The sequence below is a fragment of the Dermochelys coriacea genome, chromosome 11 (assembly GCF_009764565.3).
Source record: "Dermochelys coriacea isolate rDerCor1 chromosome 11, rDerCor1.pri.v4, whole genome shotgun sequence".
Classification (NCBI taxonomy): domain Eukaryota; kingdom Metazoa; phylum Chordata; order Testudines; family Dermochelyidae; genus Dermochelys; species Dermochelys coriacea.
The window spans coordinates 60,431,877-60,445,192 of NC_050078.2; the positions used below are offsets into that span (position 1 = coordinate 60,431,877).

Sequence of the window (13,316 nt, forward strand, 5' to 3'; positions counted from 1 at the left end):
GATCTGTTTATAAAGGGTTAATGATTGATTGATTGATTAATAGCTATGTTTAGGGTGACCATATTTCCCTATGCTGAATACAGGACACCTGGTAAAATTACTACTATTCAAGCAAGTTCAACAGCAATCAATCAGAACTATGCAGTACAAACGTTCAAATTAACATGAAGTTGGCTGAGCCTGTTAAAAAGAAATACTGCGTAGTTGGATTCTTTTTATTTATCTTTAAGGCTTTAGGGTTCACACTGGGAGGGGTGACACACACCCCTACCTCCCCCACACACACACATAGAGGGAGAGGCGACACACCCCACTCCTGTACACCTCTCTCACACAGGGCGGGTGACTGATCGAACTGACCCTCACTGCCCAGCACTCTCCACCCTCCATACCTGGCTGGGTCCCTGGGACCGCCTCTTCTGGTACCTGGTGCTGCATCTTCCCGAGGCAACATGGGGGGGGGGGTGGCACCCTGGGTCACGTGCCCCTGCCCCCTCCTGATGTCTGCCAGGATTCACACAAGAACATGGCCAGCTGCAGCTTTTCAGCACTGTGCGGTAGGGAAGGGAAGGGAGATGCTTCCAGCCCTGGGGTGGGGAGGGACACGCCCCACCATGGGAGATATGGAGGAGCAGCGGGGTTGGGACAAAGGGACAAAGCCGGGAGAAGACGGCAAGGGGGGAGCATGTAAAGGGCTGATGGGTGGGCAGCAGAGGTGACATGTAACCGGCTGGCACCTGCCCGCACTCACCAGTCATTGCAGCTGACAGTGCCCAGCCAGAGCCAGCACGCAATGGGGATTGGCTGCTAGCCTGCAGGGGGCGGGCATTAGGGTGTCTGTGTGTTTGCGTCAGGGAAGCCTGGCTGTTTGAAAATAGCCAGAGCCTCGCGAACCAGCTGAGCAGCGGGGACAGCAGAGCAGCTCACAGCAGGAGTTTGCCTGGGAGTTCGCCTGGAGTGAGCCCAGTGAGGCTTACATCTTGCCAACGTCTCTGAGGAAGCTCATAGTAGGTAGGTGATATGGAAGGGGGGGGTTCAGCTGTTGTGACCTGCACTGGATGTGCCATGTTTGTCTTTCTTCCACAGGACAGAAGCGACTTTGTCTGTACAAAGTGCAAGCTGGTCTCCATATTGGAAGAGAAGATTGAAGGTCTGGAGCAACAGGTAACGACCCTGCGTTGTATACGAGAGACTGAGGATTTTCTGGACCAAACTCAGGATAGCCTTCTAGGGGCACAAAGCTCTAAAGATATAGAGCAGGTTGCACAGAGGAGCCAAGAGGCCAGTGAAGAAGCTTGGCAACATGTGACCTCCAGAAGAGGTAAGCGGAATGTCCGGGTTCCAGTAACACAGACACAGGTAACTAACCGCTTTCATGTTCTCTCCACAGGTACCATTGCGGAGAGTGGACCAGATGATATGTCTGGGGGGAGAAAGCAGAAGGAGACTCCGCTGGTTGGGAGGCATGAGATGCGATGTCCTGAGGTTGGGGGTTCCACGACCACCACTCCCAAGAGGAGAAGGCGGGTGGTGGTGGTCGGGGACTCTCTCCTCCGGGGGACTGAGTCATCTATCTGCCGCCCTGACCGGGAAAACCGAGAAGTCTGCTGCTTGCCAGGGGCTAAGATTCGTGATGTGACAGAGAGACTGCCGAGACTCATCAAGCCCTCGGATCGCTACCCCTTCCTGCTTCTCCATGTGGGCACCAATGATACTGCCAAGAATGACCTTGAGCGGATCACTGCGGACTACGTGGCTCTGGGAAGAAGGATAAAGGAGTTGGAGGCGCAAGTGGTGGTCTCGTCCATCCTCCCCGTGGAAGGAAAAGGCCTGGGTAGGGACCGTCGAATCGTGGAGGTCAACGAATGGCTACGCAGGTGGTGTCGGAGAGAAGGCTTTGGATTCTTTGACCATGGGATGGTGTTCCATGAAGGAGGAGTGCTGGGCAGAGACGGGCTCCATCTTACGAAGAGAGGGAAGAACATCTTTGCCAGCAGGCTGGCTAACCTAGTGAGGAGGGCTTTAAACTAGGTTCACCGGGGGAAGGAGACCAAAGCCCTGAGGTAAGTGGGAAAGCGGGATACCGGGAGGAAGCACAGGCAGGAATGTCTGTGAGGAATGTCTGCCTCATACTGGGAATGAGGGGCGATCAACAGGTTATCTCAAGTGCTTATATACAAATGCACAAAGCCTTGGAAACAAGCAGGGAGAACTGGAGGTCCTGGTGATGTCAAGGAATTATGACGTGATTGGAATAACAGAGACTTGGTGGGATAACTCACATGACTGGAGTACAGTCATGGATGGTTATAAACTGTTCAGGAAGGACAGGCAGGGCAGAAAAGGTGGGGGAGTAGCACTGTATGTAAGGGAGCAGTATGACTGCTCAGAGCTCCGGTACGAAACTGTGGAAAAACCTGAGTGTCTCTGGATTAAGTTTAGAAGTGTGTGCAACAAGAGTGATGTCATGGTGGGAGTCTGCTATAGACCACCGGACCAGGGGGATGAAGTGGATGAGGCTTTCTTCCGGCAACTCACGGAAGCTACTAGATCGCATGCCCTGATTCTCATGGGTGACTTTAATTTTCCTGATATCTGCTGGGAGAGCAATACAGCGGTGCATAAACAATCCAGGAAGTTTTTGGAAAGCGTAGGGGACAATTTCCTGGTGCAAGTGCTAGGGGAGCCAACTAGGGGGAGCGCTTTTCTTGACCTGCTGCTCACAAACCGGGTAGAATTAGTGGGGGAAGCAAAAGTGGATGGGAATCTGGGAGGCAGTGACCATGAGTTGGTTGAGTTCAGGATCCTGACGCAGGGAAGAAAGGTAAGCAGCAGGATACGGACCCTGGACTTCAGGAAAGCAGACTTTGACTCCCTCAGGGAACAGATGGCCAGGATCCCCTGGGGGACTAACATGAAAGGGAAGGGAGTCCAGGAGAGCTGGCTGTATTTCAAGGAATCCCTGTTGAGGTTACAGGGACAAACCATCCCGATGAGTCGAAAGAATAGTAAATATGGCAGGCGACCAGCTTGGCTTAATGGTGAAATCCTAGCGGATCTTAAACATAAAAAAGAAGCTTACAAGAAGTGGAAGGTTGGACATATGACCAGGGAAGAGTATAAAAATATTGCTCGGGCATGTAGGAAAGATATCAGGAGGGCCAAATCGCACCTGGAGCTGCAGCTAGCAAGAGATGTCAAGAGTAACAAGAAGGGTTTCTTCAGGTATGTTGGCAACAAGAAGAAAGCCAAGGAAAGTGTGGGCCCCTTACTGAATGAGGGAGGCAAGCTAGTGACAGAGGATGTGGAAAAAGCTAATGTACTCAATGCTTTTTTTGCCTCTGTTTTCACTAACAAGGTCAGCTCCCAGACTGCTGTGCTGGGCAACACAAAATGGGGAAGAGATGGCCAGCCCTCTGTAGAGATAGAGGTGGTTAGGGACTATTTAGAAAAGCTGGACGTGCACAAGTCCATGGGGCCGGACGAATTGCATCCGAGAGTGCTGAGGGAATTGGCGGCTGTGATTGCAGAGCCCTTGGCCATTATCTTTGAAAACTCGTGGCGAACGGGGGAAGTCCCGGATGACTGGAAAAAGGCTAATGTAGTGCCCATCTTTAAAAAAGGGAAGAAGGAGGATCCTGGGAACTACAGGCCGGTCAGCCTCACCTCAGTCCCTGGAAAAATCATGGAGCAGGTCCTCAAAGAATCAATCCTGAAGCACTTAGAGGAGAGGAAAGTGATCAGGAACAGTCAGCATGGATTCACCAAGGGAAGGTCATGCCTGACTAATCTAATCGCCTTTTATGATGAGATTACTGGTTCTGTGGATGAAGGGAAAGCAGTGGATGTATTGTTTCTTGACTTTAGCAAAGCTTTTGACACGGTCTCCCACAGCATTCTTGTCAGCAAGTTAAGGAAGTATGGGCTGGATGAATGCACTATAAGGTGGGTAGAAAGCTGGCTAGATTGTCGGGCTCAACGGGTAGTGATCAATGGCTCCATGTCTAGTTGGCAGCCGGTGTCAAGTGGAGTGCCCCAGGGGTCGGTCCTGGGGCCCGTTTTGTTCAATATCTTCATAAATGATCTGGAGGATGGTGTGGATTGCACTCTCAGCAAATTTGCGGATGATACTAAACTGGGAGGAGTGGTAGATACGCTGGAGGGGAGGGATAGGATACAGAAGGACCTAGACAAATTGGAGGATTGGGCCAAAAGAAATCTAATGAGGTTCAATAAGGATAAGTGCAGGGTCCTGCACTTAGGATGGAAGAATCCAATGCACCGCTACAGACTAGGGACCGAATGGCTCGGCAGCAGTTCTGCGGAAAAGGACCTAGGGGTGACAGTGGACGAGAAGCTGGATATGAGTCAGCAGTGTGCCCTTGTTGCCAAGAAGGCCAATGGCATTTTGGGATGTATAAGTAGGGGCATAGCGAGCAGATCGAGGGACGTGATCGTTCCCCTCTATTCGACACTGGTGAGGCCTCATCTGGAGTACTGTGTCCAGTTTTGGGCCCCACACTACAGGAAGGATGTGGATAAATTGGAAAGAGTACAACGAAGGGCAACGAAAATGATTAGGGGTCTAGAGCACATGACTTATGAGGAGAGGCTGAGGGAGCTGGGATTGTTTAGTCTGCAGAAGAGAAGAATGAGGGGGGATTTGATAGCTGCTTTCAACTACCTGAAAGGGGGTTTCAAAGAGGATGGCTCTAGACTGTTCTCAATGGTAGCAGATGACAGAACGAGGAGTAATGGTCTCAAGTTGCAATGGGGGAGGTTTAGATTGGATATTAGGAAAAACTTTTTCACTAAGAGGGTGGTGAAACACTGGAATGCGTTACCTAGGGAGGTGGTAGAATCTCCTTCCTTAGAGGTTTTTAAGGTCAGGCTTGACAAAGCCCTGGCTGGGATGATTTAACTGGGACTTGGTCCTGCTTTGAGCAGGGGGTTGGACTAGATGACCTTCTGGGGTCCCTTCCAACCCTGATATTCTATGATTCTATGACTGTGCTGATGGACCAGCAGGAGGAGCAGCCAGCCCTGTGTGCTGCAGCTTTGCCCCACCACCAGCCTTGCACACTCATCACCATCATCAGCCACTGGACCCCCTCCCCACAATGGGGATGGGTGGGCGGCTGGCAAGTAGGGATCCGCCAGCAGCAGGACCCACCAGTACGGATGGGGAGTTGGGGGAAGAGACAGAAAATACGGGACAATTTGCCCATTTTTAAGAAAAAGTTGGGACACCTACAGGAGGGCTTAAATATGGGACTGTCCCTTTAAAAATGGGACATCTGGTCACCCTAGCTATGTTACAGAAAGGAGCAGTATGTCTTAGAGTAGTAAGAACATCAGTGGAAGGGGCTATGATTATGCCATAGTTATAAGCAACCTAGTGATCTGTTGGACTCTAACATTTGATTATTTATTAAAACATTTATCAGTCATTGATTAATCCTTTATAAATGGAACCTTAATATAATGTGTGACTAAGAGAATAGTGTCATGATGCTTTTAAATTAAACATTCTTTTCTAATCCTGAAGATAAGGTTAAATTGTGAAGTTTCTGTAGGTTAGCCTTGTCTCTCCCAGACTTTGAGTTCCTTTGCAAATTCTTCAGATTGGACTACAACAGCTGCACATGACACTTACTTGATACTTACTCAGCATATTCTTTCAGCTGCAGTTGTCTGGAATGTGGATGCTGCTGGAAAGCGGGAAATGCTGCGATTGTGAGGTAGGAACCGTTAGTTGTTCTGTAATAAAAGCAACAGAACAGCAGTGAGATTTATCTTGAATGTTATTTGCTACCTCTGAGACCATGGTTTTAGGTTATTTACTCCCCAATGTATGTGAACTGTTCTTGAAAGTTCTACAGGATGCCTGCTGACCAAACCAAAAAGAATATAATCCCTTGGTATTCCTAGATATGGCAAGTATCAGACTTCAGGTTTGTCTGTGTAACTCCTAAGACTGTGGTCAAGATTCTCAGGATAGCTAGTGATTTTGGTGCCTCAATTTTTGGGGGTCCAATTCAAGAAACCTTAGAGATTTGAGTCACCTTCCAAAAATCAGACTCCTTTAAAAGTGCCTCAAACTGAGCATGCCAATCATTAGTCATGTTTGAAAATCTTAGCCTCTCAGATATTAAACTATAGTTTAAAAAAACAAAAACAAAAAAAATAACTGGACCTTCTGGGCCAAACTCAGCTCTGGCGTTAGCAGCAGGCCAGCAGCAACTCCATGGGACTCAGTGCCGAAACTTAATTGGCATTAATGTGTGTCTATACCTGTTAATACCAGGGCTCAATCTTCGCCTCTATATTTTGAGTTAATTGAATTAGGGGTCTAAAAATGTGGAAACAGAAAAATAGAAGTTTCGATGCAGATATTTGAAATGTTATTGGTTCATACCACTGCATGTGTGGCTTTGTATTTTTCTAAGGGAGGGGCATAGTGAGCTGAGGGGCAAATCTTTGCTATTTGCTGGTAGGCCTGGTCATTTCTGGTACTCTTTCTAAAATTGAGTGCTTTGCTCGCCTCACACCAGAGATTCACCAAAATCTGGCTATGTTCCTGCAACCAGGAGCATGCTTGGTTAGTGGCCATGGCAAAGGCAGAAGAATGGTCACTGTGTTTGCAGCTTAGTGATCAGAATAAAATGGAAGGTTTAATAAACACCGAACTGTACTTGAACAGAGTTGCCTCTGTTATCTGGGAGTCAACTGGTGACTCAAGGGCTAGCGAGGACAAAGAAAACCTGCCTAAAGTGTTGTGGGAAAACACTGGCAGACTCCCAGGGCCTGAGTCCACACAGTGAAACAATAGGGTTTGAACCCTGGTTCCTGTTTTGGAATTAGGCTCAGACCCTCCACCCCTGTGAGGTCCTAAAACCTTGGGTCTGAGCCGCAATCCAAGACATTTGTGTGTGGCCAGAAGGGGGGTAGCATCTGAGCCTGAGTCTCAGCCTGGGCTTGCATTGCATTTTAGACATACTCTCAGATTTGATGATGATAGGCAGCAGGGTAGATAGATATGTGTTACCAATAATCACACTGAACAGAAAAGTTTTTGTGTGTGTCCTACATACTTTTGAGTAGAAAATTCTGTTTCATTGCTTTGTTTGGGAAGTCCCTAAATTTCATTCATGGGCTTCCCCCTGATCTTTTTCTCTTGAAGTAAAGCAACTACTCACCATGACACCACTTGGGGAATTTCCCCACCCAATATGCTATTTTAGGTGCCACAGATTTTCTGTAGGTAGAAAGCTTTTTCCAGGCAGCACCTTTATTCCCACCAGGGGGTATGTCTACACTACAAAATTAGGTCGAATTTATAGTAGTCGGTTTTGTAGAAAGCGTTTTTATACAGTTGAGTGTGTGTGTCCCCACACAAATGCTCTAAGTGCATGTAGTCGGCGGACTGTGTCCACAGTACCGAGGCAGTTGTCGACTTCCGGAGCTTTGCACTGTAGGTAGCTATCCCACAATTCCTGCAGTGTCCACCACCCATTTGAATTCTGGGTAGAAATCCCAGTGCCTGATGGGGCTAAAACATTGTCGCGGGTGATTCTGGGTACATATCGTCAGGCCCCCGTTCCCTCCCTCCCTACGTAAAAGCAAGGGCAGACAATCCTTTTGTGCCTTTTTTCTTGAGTTACCTGTGCAGACGCCATACCACGGCAAGCATGGAGCCTGCTCAGATAACCATCACCATATGTCTCCTGGGTGCTGGCGGATGTGGTACTGCATTGCTACACAGCAGCAGTTTATTGCCTTTTGGCAGCAGATAGTGCAGTATGACTGGGAGCCGTCGTCAACGTAGTCCTCGGTGCTCTTTTAACCGGGCGCCTGGGCAAACATGGTAGTGACTCAGCCAGATCATTTCCCTTGTTTCATCTCATGGCGATTGAGTCCTACCGGCAGTGCACTGTCTTTTAATTTGCAGCCAGCAGAAGACAATGGCCAGTAGTCATACTGCACCGTCTTTTGCCGAGCACCCAGGAGGTGACGATGGCTAGTGGTACTGCACAGTCTGCTGCCAACATGATGTATAAAGATAGATGAAGTATCTCAAAACAAGAAATAAACCAGATTTGTTTTGTATTCATTTTCTCCTCCCTCCCTCTGTGATATCGACAGCCTGCTAAACCCAGTTTTGAGTTCTATCATTGAGGTTTTGAGTTCTATCCTTGAGGCGGCCAATTCAGTTTCTCACAAAGCCACCCCCTTTATTGATTTTAATTCCCTGTAAGCCAACCCTGTAAGCCATGTCGTCAGTCACCCCTCCCTCCGTCAGGGCAACAGCAGACAATCGTTCCGCGCCTTTTTTCTGTGCAGACACCATACCATGGCAAGCATGGAACCCGCTCAGATCACTTTGGCAATTAGGAGCACATTAAACACCACACACATTATCCAGCTGTATATGCAGCACCAGAACCTGGCAAAGCGAAACTGGGCGAGTAAGCGACGTCAGCGCGGTGACAAGAGTGATGAGGACATGGACACAGACTTCTCTCAAAGCACGGGCCCTGCCAATGTGGGCATCATGGTGCTAATGGGGCAGGTTCATGCGGTGGAATGCTGATTCTGGGCTTCGGAAACAAGCCCAGACTGGTGGGCCTGCATAGTGTTGCAGGTCTGGGATGATTCCCAGTGGCTGCGAAACTTTCGCATGCATAAGGGCACTATCATGGAACTTTGTGACTTGCTTTCCCCTGCCCTGAGGCGCAAGAATACCAAGATGAGAAAAGCCCTCACAGTTGAGAAGCGAGTGGCAATAGCCCTGTGGAAGCTTGCAACGCCAGACAGCTACCGGTCAGTCGGGAATCAATTTGGAGTGGGCAAATCTACTGTGAGGGCTGCGGTGATGCAAATAGACAATGCAATCAAAGATCTGCTGATATCAAGGGTAGTAACCCTGGGAACTATGCAGGTCATAGTGGATGGCTTTGCTGCAATGGGATTCCCTAACTGTGGTGGGGCCATAGACGGAACCCATATCCCTATCTAGGCACTGGAGCACCAAGCCAGCGAGTACATAAACCGCAAGGGGTACTTTTCAATAGTGCTGCAAGCACTGGTGGATCACAAGGGATGTTTCACCAACATCAACGTGAGATGGCTGGGAAAGGTACATGACGCTCGCATCTTCAGGAACTCTGGTCTGTTTCAAAAGCTGCAGGAAGGGACTTTCTTCCCAGACCAGAAAATAACCGTTGGGGATGTTGAAATGCCTATAGTTATCCTTGGGGACCCAGCCTACCCCTTAATGCCATGGCTCATGAAGCCATACGTAGGCAGCCTGGAGAGTAGTCAGGAGCTGTTCAACTACAGGCTGAGCAAGTGCAGAATGGTGGTAGAATGTGCATTTGGACGTTTAAATGCACGCTGGCGCAGTTTACTGACTCTATTCGACCTCAGCGAAACCTATATTCCCACTGTTATTACTGCTTGCTGTGCTCTCCACAATATCTGTGAGAGTAAGGGGGAGAGGTTTATGGCGGGGTGGGAGGTTGAGAAAAATCGCCTGGCTGCTGGTTATGCACAGCCAGACACCTGGGCAGTTAGAAGAGCACAGGAGGGTGCGGGGCACATCAGAGAAACTTTGAAAACCAGTTTCATGACTGGCCAGGCTACGGTGTGAAAGTTCTGTTTGTTTCTCCTTGATGAAACCCCCCGCCCCTTGGTTCACTCTACTTCCCTGCAAGCTAACCACCCTCCCCACCTCTCTTCGATCATCGCTTGCAGAGGCAATAGTCATTGTTGCTTCACATTCATGCATTCTTTATTAATTCACCACACAAATAGGGGGATAATTACCAAGGTAGCCCAGGAGGGGTGGTGGAGGAGGGAAGGACAAGGCCACACAGCACTTTAAAAGTTTAAAACTTATTGAATGCCAGCCTTCTGTTACTTGGGCAATCCTCTGGGGTGGTGTGGCTGGGTGGCCGGAGGCCCCCCCACCGCGTTCTTGGGCGCCTGGGTGAGGAGGCTATGGAACTTGGGGAGGAGGGCAGTTGGTTACACAGGGGCTATGGCGGCAGACTGTGCTCCTGCTGCCTTTTCTGCAGCTCAACCACACGCTGGAGCATATTAGTTTGATCCTCCAGCAGCCTCAGCATTGAATCCTGCCGCCTCTCATCATGCTGCTGCCACCTTTCAGCTTCAGCCCTTTCTTCAGCCTGCCACTTACTCTCTTCAGCCCGGCACCTCTCCTCCTGGTCATTTTGTGCTTTCCTGCACTCTGACATTGTCTGCCTCCATGCATTCGTCTGTGCTCTGTCAGTGTGGGAGGACAGCATGAACTCAGAGAACATTTCATCGCGAGTGCATTGTTTTCACCTTCTAATCTTCGCTAGCCTCTGGGAAGGAGAAGATCCTGTGATCCTTGAAACACATGCAGCTGGTGGAGAATAAAAAAGGGACAGTGGTATTTGAAAATACACATTTTATAGAACAATGGGTACACTCTTTCACGGTAAACCTTGCTGTTAACATTACATACATAGCACACGTGCTTTCATTGCAAGGTCGGATTTTGCCTCCCCCCACTGCGTGGCTAACAGCAGGGAACATTTCTGTTCAGCCATAGGCAAACAGCCCAGCAGGAACGGGCACCTCTGAATGTCCCCTTAAGAAAAGCACCCTATTTCACCCAGGTGACCATGAATGATATCACTCTCCTGAGGATAATACAGAGAGATAAAAAACGGATGTTGTTTGAACGCCAGCAAACATACGCTGCAATGCTTTGTTCTACAATGATTCCCGAGTACATGCTACTGGCCTGGAGTGGTAAAGTCCTACCATGGTGGATGGAATAAGGCTGCCCTCCCCAGAAACCTTTTGCAAAGGCTTTGGGAGTATATCCAGTATATCCAGGAGAGCCACGAATGCCAGGGCAAATTAATCATTAAATATGCTGTCTTTTAAACCTTGTATAATATTTTAAAAGGTACACTCACCAGAGGTCCCTTCTCCATCTGGTGGGTCCAGGAGGCAGCCCTGGGTGGGTTCACGGGGTACTGGCTCCAGGTCCAGGGTGACAAACAGTTCCTGGCTGTCGGGAAATCCGGTTTCTCCGCTTGTTTGCTGTGAGCTATCTACAACCTCCTCATCATTGTCTTCCTCGTCCCCAAAACCTACTTCCGTGTTGCCTCCATCTCCATTGAAGGAGTCAAACAACACAACTGGGGGAGTGGTGGCTGAACCCCTTAAAATGGCATGCAGCTCATCATAGAAGCGGCGTGTTTGGGGCTCTGACCCAGAGCGGCCGTTCGCCTCTCTGGTTTTCTGGTAGGCTTGCCTCAGCTCCTTAAGTTTCACGTGGCACTGCTTCAGGTCCCTGTTATGGCCTCTGTCCTTCATGCCCTGGGAGATTTTCACAAATGTTTTGGCATTTCGAAAACTGGAACGTAGTTCTGATAGCATGGATTCCTCTCCCCATACAGCGATCAGATCACGTACCTCCCGTTCGGTCCATGCTGGAGCTCTTCTGCGATTCTGGGACTCCATCATGGTCACCTCTGCTGATAAGCTCTGCATGGTCATCTGCAGCTTGCCACACTGGCCAAACAGGAAATTGAAATTCAAAAGTTCGTGGGCCTTTTTCTGTCTACCTGGTCAGTGCATCTGAGTTGAGAGTGCTGTCCAGAGCAGTCACAATGGAACACTCTGGGATAGCTCCCGGAGGCCAATACCATCTAATTGCATCCACAGTACCCCAAATTCGATCCAGCAAAACCGATTTCAGCACTAATCCCCTTGTCGGGGGTGGAGTAAGGAAATCGATTTTAAGAGCCCTTTAAGTAGAAAAAAAGGGCTTTGTCATGTAGACGGGTGCAGGGTTACATCGATTTAATGCTGCTAAATTCGACCTCAACGCCTAGTGTAGACAGGGCTTGGCCTGAATCTTCCTTTACTTACACTGGTTTTACATCAGTGGATTTGCACTTGATTTACACAGCAGTATGTGATTATAGAATTAATGCAAAAGCTGCTCTTCCATCAGGACTTGTGTTCACTAGAAAATTAGGAGTTAACAAAATTTTTAAATGTGACTTTGCAATCAGTCAGACTAGCCCAAGCCTAAAACCCAGATTTGAAGATATCCCAAACCTGATATGCTTAAAGTGACTTTATGTCTATGTTTTTCACCTGATGTAATAGGATCTTCTTTTTGGACACCTGGGATGTCCTAGCTTTTTTTTATTTATTTTTTTATTATTACATCTATAAAAAAAATTTGTCTTTGATCATGTAAAATGCTTGTTCGAGATATAATGCTATTCTGAGGTTAGAATTTTCTCTGTATTTACAAGGAACAAACAGTCCAGTGGAATGAGTGTTCACTGTGATGAACAGTTTTTTGAGGGCAGAGAAATGCCAAATAAGTGTGGATGCTATCAAAGCAGTTAATTAGCTCAGAAGGAATGTTAACAACACTCACTGAGTGTTTCTTGATAGAAATAGAGGGCTGGAAGGGACCTTGAGAAGTCATCAAGTCCAGCCTCCGGCATTGAGGCAGGACCATGTAAACCTTAGTGGCTCTCAACCTTTCCAGATACTGTACCCCTTTCAGGAGTCTGATTTGTCTTGTGTGCCCCAGGTTTCACCTCACTTAAAAACTACTTAAAAATATAAAGAGTCACAGCACATTAGAACTGAAACATTGCTTACTTTCTAATTTAATTGGAAGTATATAATTATAAAATCAACTGGAATATACATATTGTACTTACATTTCAGTATATAGAGCGGTATAAATAAGTCATTGTATGAAATTTTAGTTTGTATTGATTTTGCTAGTGCTCTTTATGTAGCCTGTTGTAAAACTAGGCAAATGTCTAGATGAATTGATGTACCCTCTAGAAGACCTCTACATCCCCCCCCCAGGGTACATGTATTCTTGGTTGAGAACTACTGTCTTAGACTGTCCCTGACCGGTGTTTTTCCCATCTGTTCTTAAACACTTCCAAAGATGGCGATTCCACAACCTCCCTTGGAAGCCTATTCCAGAGTTTAACTATCCTTATAGTTTTTCCTAATAGCTAATTATCTGCTGCAGATTAAACCTATTGCTTCTTGTCCTACCTTCAGTGGACTTGTAGAACAACTAATCACAGTTCTCTTTATAACAGTCCTTAACATATCTGAAGACTGTTCAGCTCCTTCAGACACGAAGTTATTGAAAAAAAGCCACTCCCCTGTGGACTATGCAAGTCACTGTTGTTGAGTCAGAAGCTGGCCATAATGGCACCAGCACACATTTAAAACAACCTGCCAAAACTGTGTACTTTTGAGTGTGC

General features: G+C 47.8%; 1 protein-coding gene across 1 annotated transcript in view; it reads left to right on the top strand.

Moving 5' to 3' along the window:
* LOC119863564 (caspase-8-like) overlaps positions 1-13,316 on the top strand; it is a 32,323-nt gene that overhangs the window by 18,305 nt on the left and 702 nt on the right. The window contains exon 9 of the transcript XR_006278083.1: positions 8,067-8,071. The gene's annotated coding sequence lies outside the window, so the exon portion shown is untranslated. The remainder of the gene's footprint in view (positions 1-8,066; positions 8,072-13,316) is intronic.